General features: G+C 34.3%; 1 long non-coding RNA gene across 1 annotated transcript; it reads left to right on the top strand.

Annotated features, from left to right (window-relative positions):
- Positions 1 to 293: 293 nt before the first annotated feature.
- LOC147550739 (uncharacterized) lies at positions 294 to 2,437 on the top strand. The gene is made up of 3 exons (XR_015238076.1): positions 294 to 354; positions 481 to 603; positions 2,395 to 2,437. It is a non-coding gene; the product is annotated as an uncharacterized LOC147550739 (long non-coding RNA).
- The last annotated feature ends 6,867 nt before the right edge of the window (positions 2,438 to 9,304 follow it).

The following is a 9,304-nucleotide window of genomic DNA, read 5'->3' as shown; positions in this document are numbered from 1 at the left end:
AAATCGTGATTTTATCACCTATGAATGGAAATGTTTCCCTTGACTTAAAAAAAAACTCTTGTTTTAGGTGAACAACCCTCACCTAGTAAGTTTCCTAAATTCAACTAAAAGCAGTCATAATAATAATTTTTGTTTGTAAAGTAATGCTAAAAAAAAACTACTAAAGTAGTATTAGCTCTTACTACCTTTTAGCATATGATGCTTACTGTGGTGAAGGTGGTTGTTTTGATGGTAGGGGTGGTAGATTTGGTATTATTTGTGCTTTAATGGACTCTGGCACATCCTCCCACATCAGCCAATCACGGCGTACTGGAAGTGAAACCCTGGTATCGTCTATTTTCGACCATGTTTTAGGTAAATGAACTTTAATATGGTTGCAGCAAAATTTGCAACCAAACCCATTTGGAGGTTTACATGGTTCAGCACCTTCAGGTAATATGAATAGATATTCCTCACTTGGTAAATACTCTTGGTTCTCAGGCTCCAACGCGTATGCTGGTGATAATTCTATCCCTAGTAATGGGCGATATTTTTCCGGAGTAATTAGCCATCTGCTATTGCGATTAGGTGGGAGAGAAACAATCTGTGGCGGTGGAACGTTAGGTAAATCAAGATTTGGCAATAGATCTTCCTCGTAACTGTACTTTTCATTTTCATATACATTTTTATCATAAGCCTCGAGAATTTTTTTATTTTTTTGTATTAAACTTGCAAGTTGAAGTGCTTCATAAAATGGTGTCCGTCCTAGTAAAGAACATGTGTCCATAACCAATATATTTCCATGAGTTATGAGGCACCATATCTGCACAAACATATAATATGCCGCATCTATAAATTTTGGATTTGCAATTATCAACATGGGGAAATTTTGGATTTGCATTATTGGAATAAGCTTGATTGTTCATAATGCAGAATCTAAATTTATAGCAGCTCAAGTAAAATCTACCAGAACCAGAAATAGTGAAGAAGGAGAGGCTATGGTGATTTTATTCGGAATTGAATGGGCAAAAGAGAACCATCACAAGAATATCATTATAGAAAGCGACAATATCAATCTCATCAAACATCTTCACAATAAATATCACTCTCTTCACTGGCAATCCCTTATGCATATACGGAAAATTCGAGATAGTAAACACGAATTTGAAGCGGTGAAATTCGAGTACACAAAGAGAATGCAACTCCAGCGCAGATAAATTAGCGAAATGGGCGAGAAAGAAGGAAGCTAGTAAAATATGGAGGAATGTACCTTGTATGTTAGTCAATAAGTATTGTAACTTTGTTATTTAATATATGAATATCTAGTTCAACAAAAAAAAAAACATGGGGAAATCACTATTGTATGTTTGAGAATGAGACAAGGAGTAATAAGGTTACCATGCTAACTGTTTCCATGGCAAGTTGGAACCTTCAAAGAACATGAAGAAATCATTAACATCTATTATACCATCGCCAGGTTGAGACCCATCGCCAGGTTGAGACCCACGTCGAGACACTGCTTTCTTGTAATAATCATCAAAAGCCTTTGGATCCGATACTTGATATCCCAGCTCTGCCTCTATCGACGTCATTCTTGACTGCTATAGAATACTTATAGTGATGCTTTAGTGGTTCATATTTATAGATGCCAAATAGAATATGTATTCCCTTAACAAAAAAAAATAAAATAGAATATGTATTCCTTGGGTTGGGTGATGTGGGACTAAAATTATTGATACCAATTTAGTAATCTCTTTTAAGTTAAGAGTCCACAACTAAATTCTAATAGTGTCCCATTTACAACCAAATCACTTCCAACAAGTTTATTAGTCCCTTGAAAGAATCTTGGAGTGCCTGAGTGGAAGACCTTTTGCTCATTTGTTTCCATAGAAAATGTGTCTACTCATATTTTTTCTAGTGAATGGATTATAACTTATAACTCTTCCATCAAACTTATGGGCAATTTTATTTTTAGTCTACCTCCTTACAAACATCTCTAAATTATAACTACTCCCCTCAATCTTAAAATCATCCTTTTATCATAGGTTTTTTATTGATAAATTTCTAGTTCTTCAACTATTCTTTTTATGTTTGCAAAATTTAGAAGGTATATCTTTATTGTGTTTCCTTCATCTGTTCGTGTAATTTAGGTGGTAGATTTTAAAATGGTTTACTTCGTATTGTTCATACTTTTTTCTTCCTTTGAACATATTCAATTTTAGTTCATTAATCTCGATGAATTATTCCTCCCCGCTTCACTATTTTGTTTAAGTTTCCTTTATTTCCCACTCATTTTTTGTTACTTCAATTGTTTGCCTTCGTGGATAGGATATGTAGTTTGACATGAAGGTGAGTTTTTTTTTTTTCGAGGTATCTCTTATTTCCTAGCCTCTTTATCTTGTGTTTTATTTGTAGTGTTTGTTATGCGTGTTCTTGGAGGTGGAAGAAGATGTAAAGGTGAATTTTTAGTTGAAATTGATCAAAGAATTTGTTTTATACCTTCATGGTTTACAAAAGAAATATAAGACTCTATTTATAGAGTTACAATACTGCTAGTTTCTAATTTTACTAGTTCCTAATATTTTACTAATTCATAATATTTTACTAGTTTCTAATAGTTTATACTAATATATTTACTAGTTCCTAATTTATTACTAGTTTCTAATATTTGATATTTCCTAATATCTATTATATCATATAGAAAGGTATTTCAACACTCCCCCTCAAGTTGGTGCATAGATATCGCACATGCCCAACTTGTCTACCATTTTCGAAAATATTCGACTTGAAACTGCTTTGGTAAGAACATCAGCCAATTGATCTTCAGATCGGATCATTGGTAACTCTACAATCTTGTCTTCCAACTTTTCTTTAATAAAACATCGATCCACCTCAACATGCTTTATGCGGTCGTGCTGGACTGGATTGTGAGCAATATCACATGCTGCTTTATTGTCACAATATAATTGAATTGGTCTTTCAGAAGAATATCCTAATTCATCCAACAGGAGTCTTAACCATAACGCTTCACATATGCCATCAGCCATTCCTCTAAACTCAAACTCCGCACTTGAACGTGCAACAACGTTCTGTTTTTTTACTTCTCCACGTAACAAGATTTCCACCAACAAAGGTAAAATATCCTGCAGTTGATCGCCTACCATTTACTTCCCCGGCCCAATCTGCATCAGTATATACATCAATAGTTCGACAGCTCGAATTTTTAGTAAACAAAATACCTTTTCCAGGAGCCGCCTTCAAATATCTCAAAATGCGTAAAACAGCATTCATGTGTTTTTCACCGGGATTGTGCATAAATTGACTAACAATACTTAACGCATATGCAAGATCTGGCCTCGTGTGCGCCAAGTACATCAACCTTCCAACAAGTCGTTGATATCTTCCTTTATCAACCGGTATCTGATTAGGCTCTACTGACAACTTTAATCCTTCTTCGATAGGTGTATCAATCGGCTCACACGCTGACATACCCACCTCATGTAACAAATCTAAAGTATACTTTCTTTGGGATAGGAAAATTCCATTACTAGATCGAGATACTTCAATTCCAAGAAAGTATTTCAACGGACCAAGGTCTTTCATCTCAAACTCTTTAGATAAGTAATTTTGTAAAGCCTTTCGTTCTTCAGGATCATCCCCAGTAACCACCATGTCATCAACATATACAATAAGTGTTGTGAGTTTTCCTTTCTGTCTTTTTATAAATAAGGTATGGTCAGAATTGCTTTGGTGATAACCGAATTCCTTCCTAGCCTTTGTAAATCTTCCAAACCACGCTCTTGGTGATTGTTTTAATCCATACAATGACTTTTTCAATCTACATACCTTATGGTTATGTATTTCTGGTATCTTGCATCCCGGTGGAAGGTCCATATAGACTTCTTCTAATAGTTCCCCATGCAAAAAGGCATTCTTTACATCAAATTGTTGTAGTGGCCAATCTAAATTTGCTGCTAACGATAACAAGACGCGAACAGTGTTGATTTTTGCAACTGGAGCAAATGTCTCTGTGTAATCGACCCCGTAAGTTTGAGTGTAGCCTTTTGCCACTAGTCTCGCTTTGTAACGTTCAATTGTACCATCTGCTTTATACTTCACTGAATAAATCCACCGACATCCCAGTGGATTTTTATCATCTGGACGATCAACTAGCTCCCAAGTCTCATTCTTTTGTAAGGATTACATCTCCTCATTCATAGCTGCTTTCCATTTTGAATCACATAAGACTTCCTGCACATTGTTAGAATATATACAGTAGATAATTGATTTACAAATGACTTATTTGATTCTGACAACCGATGATCTGACACATACTGACTCATAGGATATTTGACTCTACTAGACAGCTCAGGTTCATATGTCGGTTTAGGAATTCCTCTGGTTTGACGTGACAGTAATATTTTCCTAGGTGGTTCAGAAGGTGCTTCAGGAACATCCTCGACAACTGAATGGTTTGGTGTATTACTAACCATTGGTTCAACGAATTCAATTGGAGGTGAATCCACAATTTGTTCAACGATTTCATTAACACTTTCTTCCATTACTGATTCAAGTGTTGGTAATTCTGGAATTTCAATTTCAACTCTAATTATTTCTTCAGGAATCAAATTTACTTCAATATTAGATCCAATGTTGTTCTCTTCTACATGATTATCCGTTTCTTCATAATCAAGTGTCAGAACTTCTTGCTTAGTTTTCTCCCCCTGAAGTTCAGACTCAGGTGAAAAATACTTAAAATCTTCATGAAAGATAACATCCGATGTAACAAACATTCGTTTCGTTGGAGGATGATAACATCTGTACCCTTTCTAATTTGCAGCGTACCCTACAAATACACATCTTAATGCCCTTGGAGTTAATTTTGTATGTTGGTGCTCATGAAGATGAACAAATGCTACACACCCAAAGACACGATGAGGTAAATTTGAAACTGTCGGAGAAGTTGTAACATCCGATAGAGCTTGAAATGGAGTCTTAAACTCAATAGTACTAGAGGGTACTCAATTAATTAAATAGGTTACAGCAAGAAGTGCTTCTCCCCAATAAGATAATGGCATATGTGCCTCGATCAACATAGCCCTGATAACTTCTAACAAGTGACGATTCTTTCTTTCAACCACCCCATTTTGTTGAGGGGTATTTGGACAAGTAGTTTGATGAACAATACCATGAGAAACCAAATAAGTTTGAAGTTCATGATCCATATACTCACCTCCGTTGTCACTACGAAGTATCTGGACATTTGCGTTGTACTGAGTACTAAACAGTTTATGCACCTTCTGAAACAATAACTTTACCTCACTTTTAGATTTAATCAAACACACCCAAGTCATCCTAGTACAATCATAAATAAAGGTAACAAACCACCGTGCCCCACCCAAAGTAGGAACTTTGGATGGACCCCAGACATCGGAATGTAAGATCATAAAAGGAGTTAGACTTTTATTTAAATTTAACAGAAACGATGCACGATGACTTTTTGCAAGTGCACAAACATCATATTGAAAACTTGAAACATCGCAATTAATAAATAATGATGGAAACAATTTCTTAAGATAACCGAATGAGGCATGCCCCAAACGGCGATGCCATAACCATATTTCATCTTTATTTTTTATTTCAGAATTGTTCACTGCTAATGCCTGACGCAATTTATTAGAACTTTCGGATACTAAATCCAAGTAATACAATTTTCCTCGCCTAACACCATAACCAATTCTTTGCCTTGTCTGGATGTCCTTAAATACACAAAATTCAGGCCAAAAGATGACAACACAAAATAGAGTGGTGGTTATTTGAGACACAGATAATAAATTATGATCTAAAGATGGGACAACCAAAACAGAGTCTAAGCTCAATGTATTCGTTAGAGTTATAGGTCCTTTCCCTACAACAGGGGCTGAGGTGCCATTGGCAGTAGAGACATATTTATGTGAAGATTGGTTAATGGTTGAGACCTGTCTAGAATCAAAAGTCATATGATCTGTAGCACCAGAATCAATTATCCAAGTACTATTCGAAACATGTGTAGACATATTTAAAGTCTTGCCTACATTACCTGTAGTGGCTACCGTCGATGAAGCTTGCTTAACAGTTGGGTCTACAAAGGGTCTTCTTAAAGTTTTTCTTTCGATTATGATCCCACCATTCTAGATAGCCTAATAATTCATAACAATGACTTTTGGTTTGACCAATTTTGTTGCATTGAGTACACTTATAAGCAGTTTCGTCAGATTGACCAACAACTTTAGGAAAATTTGAATTTGCCTTATTGCGAGTCATTATTGCGGAAGCATAAGTTGCCCTTCACTTTAGCTAAACCGAGAAAACAAGATGAAGATTAAGACGAAGACTCTTTCCCTTTCAATCAATATAAATTCCCAAACCCAAATTTAAGATTGTTGGCTCTAATACCAAGTTGAAATTGATCAAAGAATTTGTTTTATTCTTTGATGGTTTACAAAAGAAATATAAGACTCTATTTATAGAGTTACAATACTACTAGTTTCTAATTTTACTAGTTCCTAATATTTTACTAGTTCATAATATTTTACTAGTTTATAATAGTTTATACTAATATATTTACTAGTTCCTAATTTATTACTAGTTTCTAATATTTGATATTTCCTAATATCTATTATATCATATACAAAGATATTTCAACATTTTTTCCCTTTTTTTTTTGTCTAGCTTTAATTTTTGGAAAAAGTTATTCTCCATTTTAGTTTACCATCTTATGGCTGATGCAAGTTCTTTATTGTTATTATATTTTGAAGGTTAGTCAAATTTTTGAGTACTCACTATTTTAATTATATTTCTACTAATCTAGTTTGTTTGTTCTTCCAGTTATAATAAGAATTTGTTACGAATTTTCTCTTAAGCGGATGAGTAGTCTGAGGTGTCTTCTTTCAGATGTTTTTCATCAACTTTATTCATGTAGTTTTTCGCTTTTCTAAATCGTTTTTAGATAGACTTATATAGACCCCAAACGAACATGGTAAATTTTCAATGAAATCCTATTACAAGCCGATCAAGCAGTAACCTACTTTAAGCGAGGCGGCCTACGATTTTCCATGGCAAAAATTGCTGAAGAAAACAAATATGACCCCTAAAATTCAACGGTTTATTTGGAAATCAGACCATATTAATGGTAATGCGACTATTGCCAATATTGGTGAAAGAATGGAAGTCATACCCCGACTATGCAGATTCTCTAGTACAGGCGGTGGTGGATCCAAGATTTACTTTCAGTGGAGGCTAAACTAAGAAACTTTTATTTTTTTTACAAAACTTAATTTTATGCAAGGTAAAATTTTCAAAAAATAATTAAAGGGTTTACCCAGTAACCAAACAATTTTTCAAACAAAGTTTTATAGTTCAAGTACTTCCAGTAATATCAATCAATAAAGTGTTCTAAGAGCCGTGACTGTTAATTTCCAATTTGTGATAAGCAATGATGTCAACTCTGATTGATATTATTTGAAATTATTCAAAAGAATGTATTAGAGAAGAGGGAATTTTGCTAGAGGTGAAGGGGTAAGGGATTTTAGAAAGAGAGAGAACGCGATGGAGGAGAGAGAGATGGAGGATTTTAGAAATAGGACAAAGTACAACCACGAAACCGTTAGGCGGAAGTCGTTTAATTATTCACTTTGCACAATAAACACTTCTCAATAAATACAATCAAACTGCCAACAATTGGTAGCCTAGTTGATAAGTGCATATAGTCTCCAAAGTGGAGGTCCCAGGTTCGATTTCATTTAAGTGCAAATCTAAAAATATTGAATTTGGTATAAATAAAGTAGTGGCCTTTTACGCCATTTAATTTCGTCGTGCTTTAGACAATTTCATTTCGTCACGCTTTAGGCCAGTATGTTTCGGCAGTTGTCGTGCTTATCACACTGTATGGATGTATCAATACCTTTGTAATGGCCTTGTAGTCAATATTCAACAAAAAAAAACACAATACAAGTCATGTTGTTTTTTGGTGGTGCAAAAGCAGTTCGATATGCTCTTCGACAATATAGTGTAACTGTTGTTTGTTCTGCTCAAGACTACAAATGGAGAGTACATGGATGAGCACCATTTTTGAATCACATAAGATTTTGTACGTTTTTTTGTAACAGAATGCAAACGATGTGTAATGTAAAAGAAATTATGTGTAATTTATTAAACATGACACACATACATTAGATAAATTACGTTGTATACATGACAAATGATGGTTTCCTCGTCATAAATAACACATAATTTACGTAATTGTTTCATAATTTGTATTCGATGTGTGTGTTATATATGAGTAAAAACGAAAACAAATGTTGCTGTAATGTTTTCAGAAAAATATACTCTTTCCAAATCTGAAAGTTAAGTGAGAGAAAGTGATATATACGTTTTGTATATTAACCCCCAAATCAGCTAAATTGATCCCAGAAAATATACTCTTTCCAAATCTGAAAGTTAAGTGAGAGAAGGTGATATATACGTTCCGAATATTAACCCCAAATCACGCTAATTGATCTCAGAAAATATACTTTTTTCCAGATATGAAAGTTAAGTGAGAGGAAGTGATATATACTAACCACCAAATCACGCTAATTGATCTCAAAAAATATACTTTTTCTAAATCTGAAATTTCGTTAGGGTTTTGGTAACTAATCGTTGGGGGAAAGTTTTGATTCGGTTTCAAAATAGTTGATAGATGAGAGAGAAAATCTTGTGTAAATTATATCATTTTTTTTCCTTTTTTAAACCCAGAATCACGGTAAAATATGCCGTTTAAATTTCGGTCTAGCCCCACGCTAAAAAAATCCCGCGAAATTTGTTTAGGGACATAGAAGGTATTTTGTCTAATATACTAAGGGTCTGTTTGATAGGCGATTTTCCTAGAGAAAAGGGAAACTTTTTCTTTAAAACAGAATTTTCCTAGTGTTTTTTTTTTATGAGAATTTTTCTAGTGTTTGATTGACCAAAAAGAGAAAAATAAATTTTTTGTCACGTGACTAATTTTTCCAATTTTTCTTCAGAAATAGAGAAACTCTTGACCCACCTTATAATAGAGAAAGTCTTTCTTCAAAGAAAAATTTGCCCTTGTTTTCCTCATAAATGTCACATCGAGTGCCTCTTGCTTCTCTCTCTTACTACTTTCATCTGTTTGGTCTTGAGCAGAGCTTCACACTTTAATTCTTCCTGTGATTCACTACTTTCTCTCTCTCTCACTGCTTGCTTCTTGTCTTACCAATGTTAGTGTTAGATAGCAGCAGAAAGATGAAGAGAAGATTAAGATCTTCACATAAGAACAGTTGGA

The sequence above is a fragment of the Eschscholzia californica genome, unplaced genomic scaffold, assembly GCF_041429995.1.
Source record: "Eschscholzia californica isolate CP2 unplaced genomic scaffold, dmEscCali1.0.p SCAF_3, whole genome shotgun sequence".
In the NCBI taxonomy this organism is placed as follows: Eukaryota; Viridiplantae; Streptophyta; class Magnoliopsida; order Ranunculales; family Papaveraceae; genus Eschscholzia; species Eschscholzia californica.
Note: the sequence above shows the minus strand (reverse complement) of the source record. Positions and strands in the feature narration are given on the sequence as shown.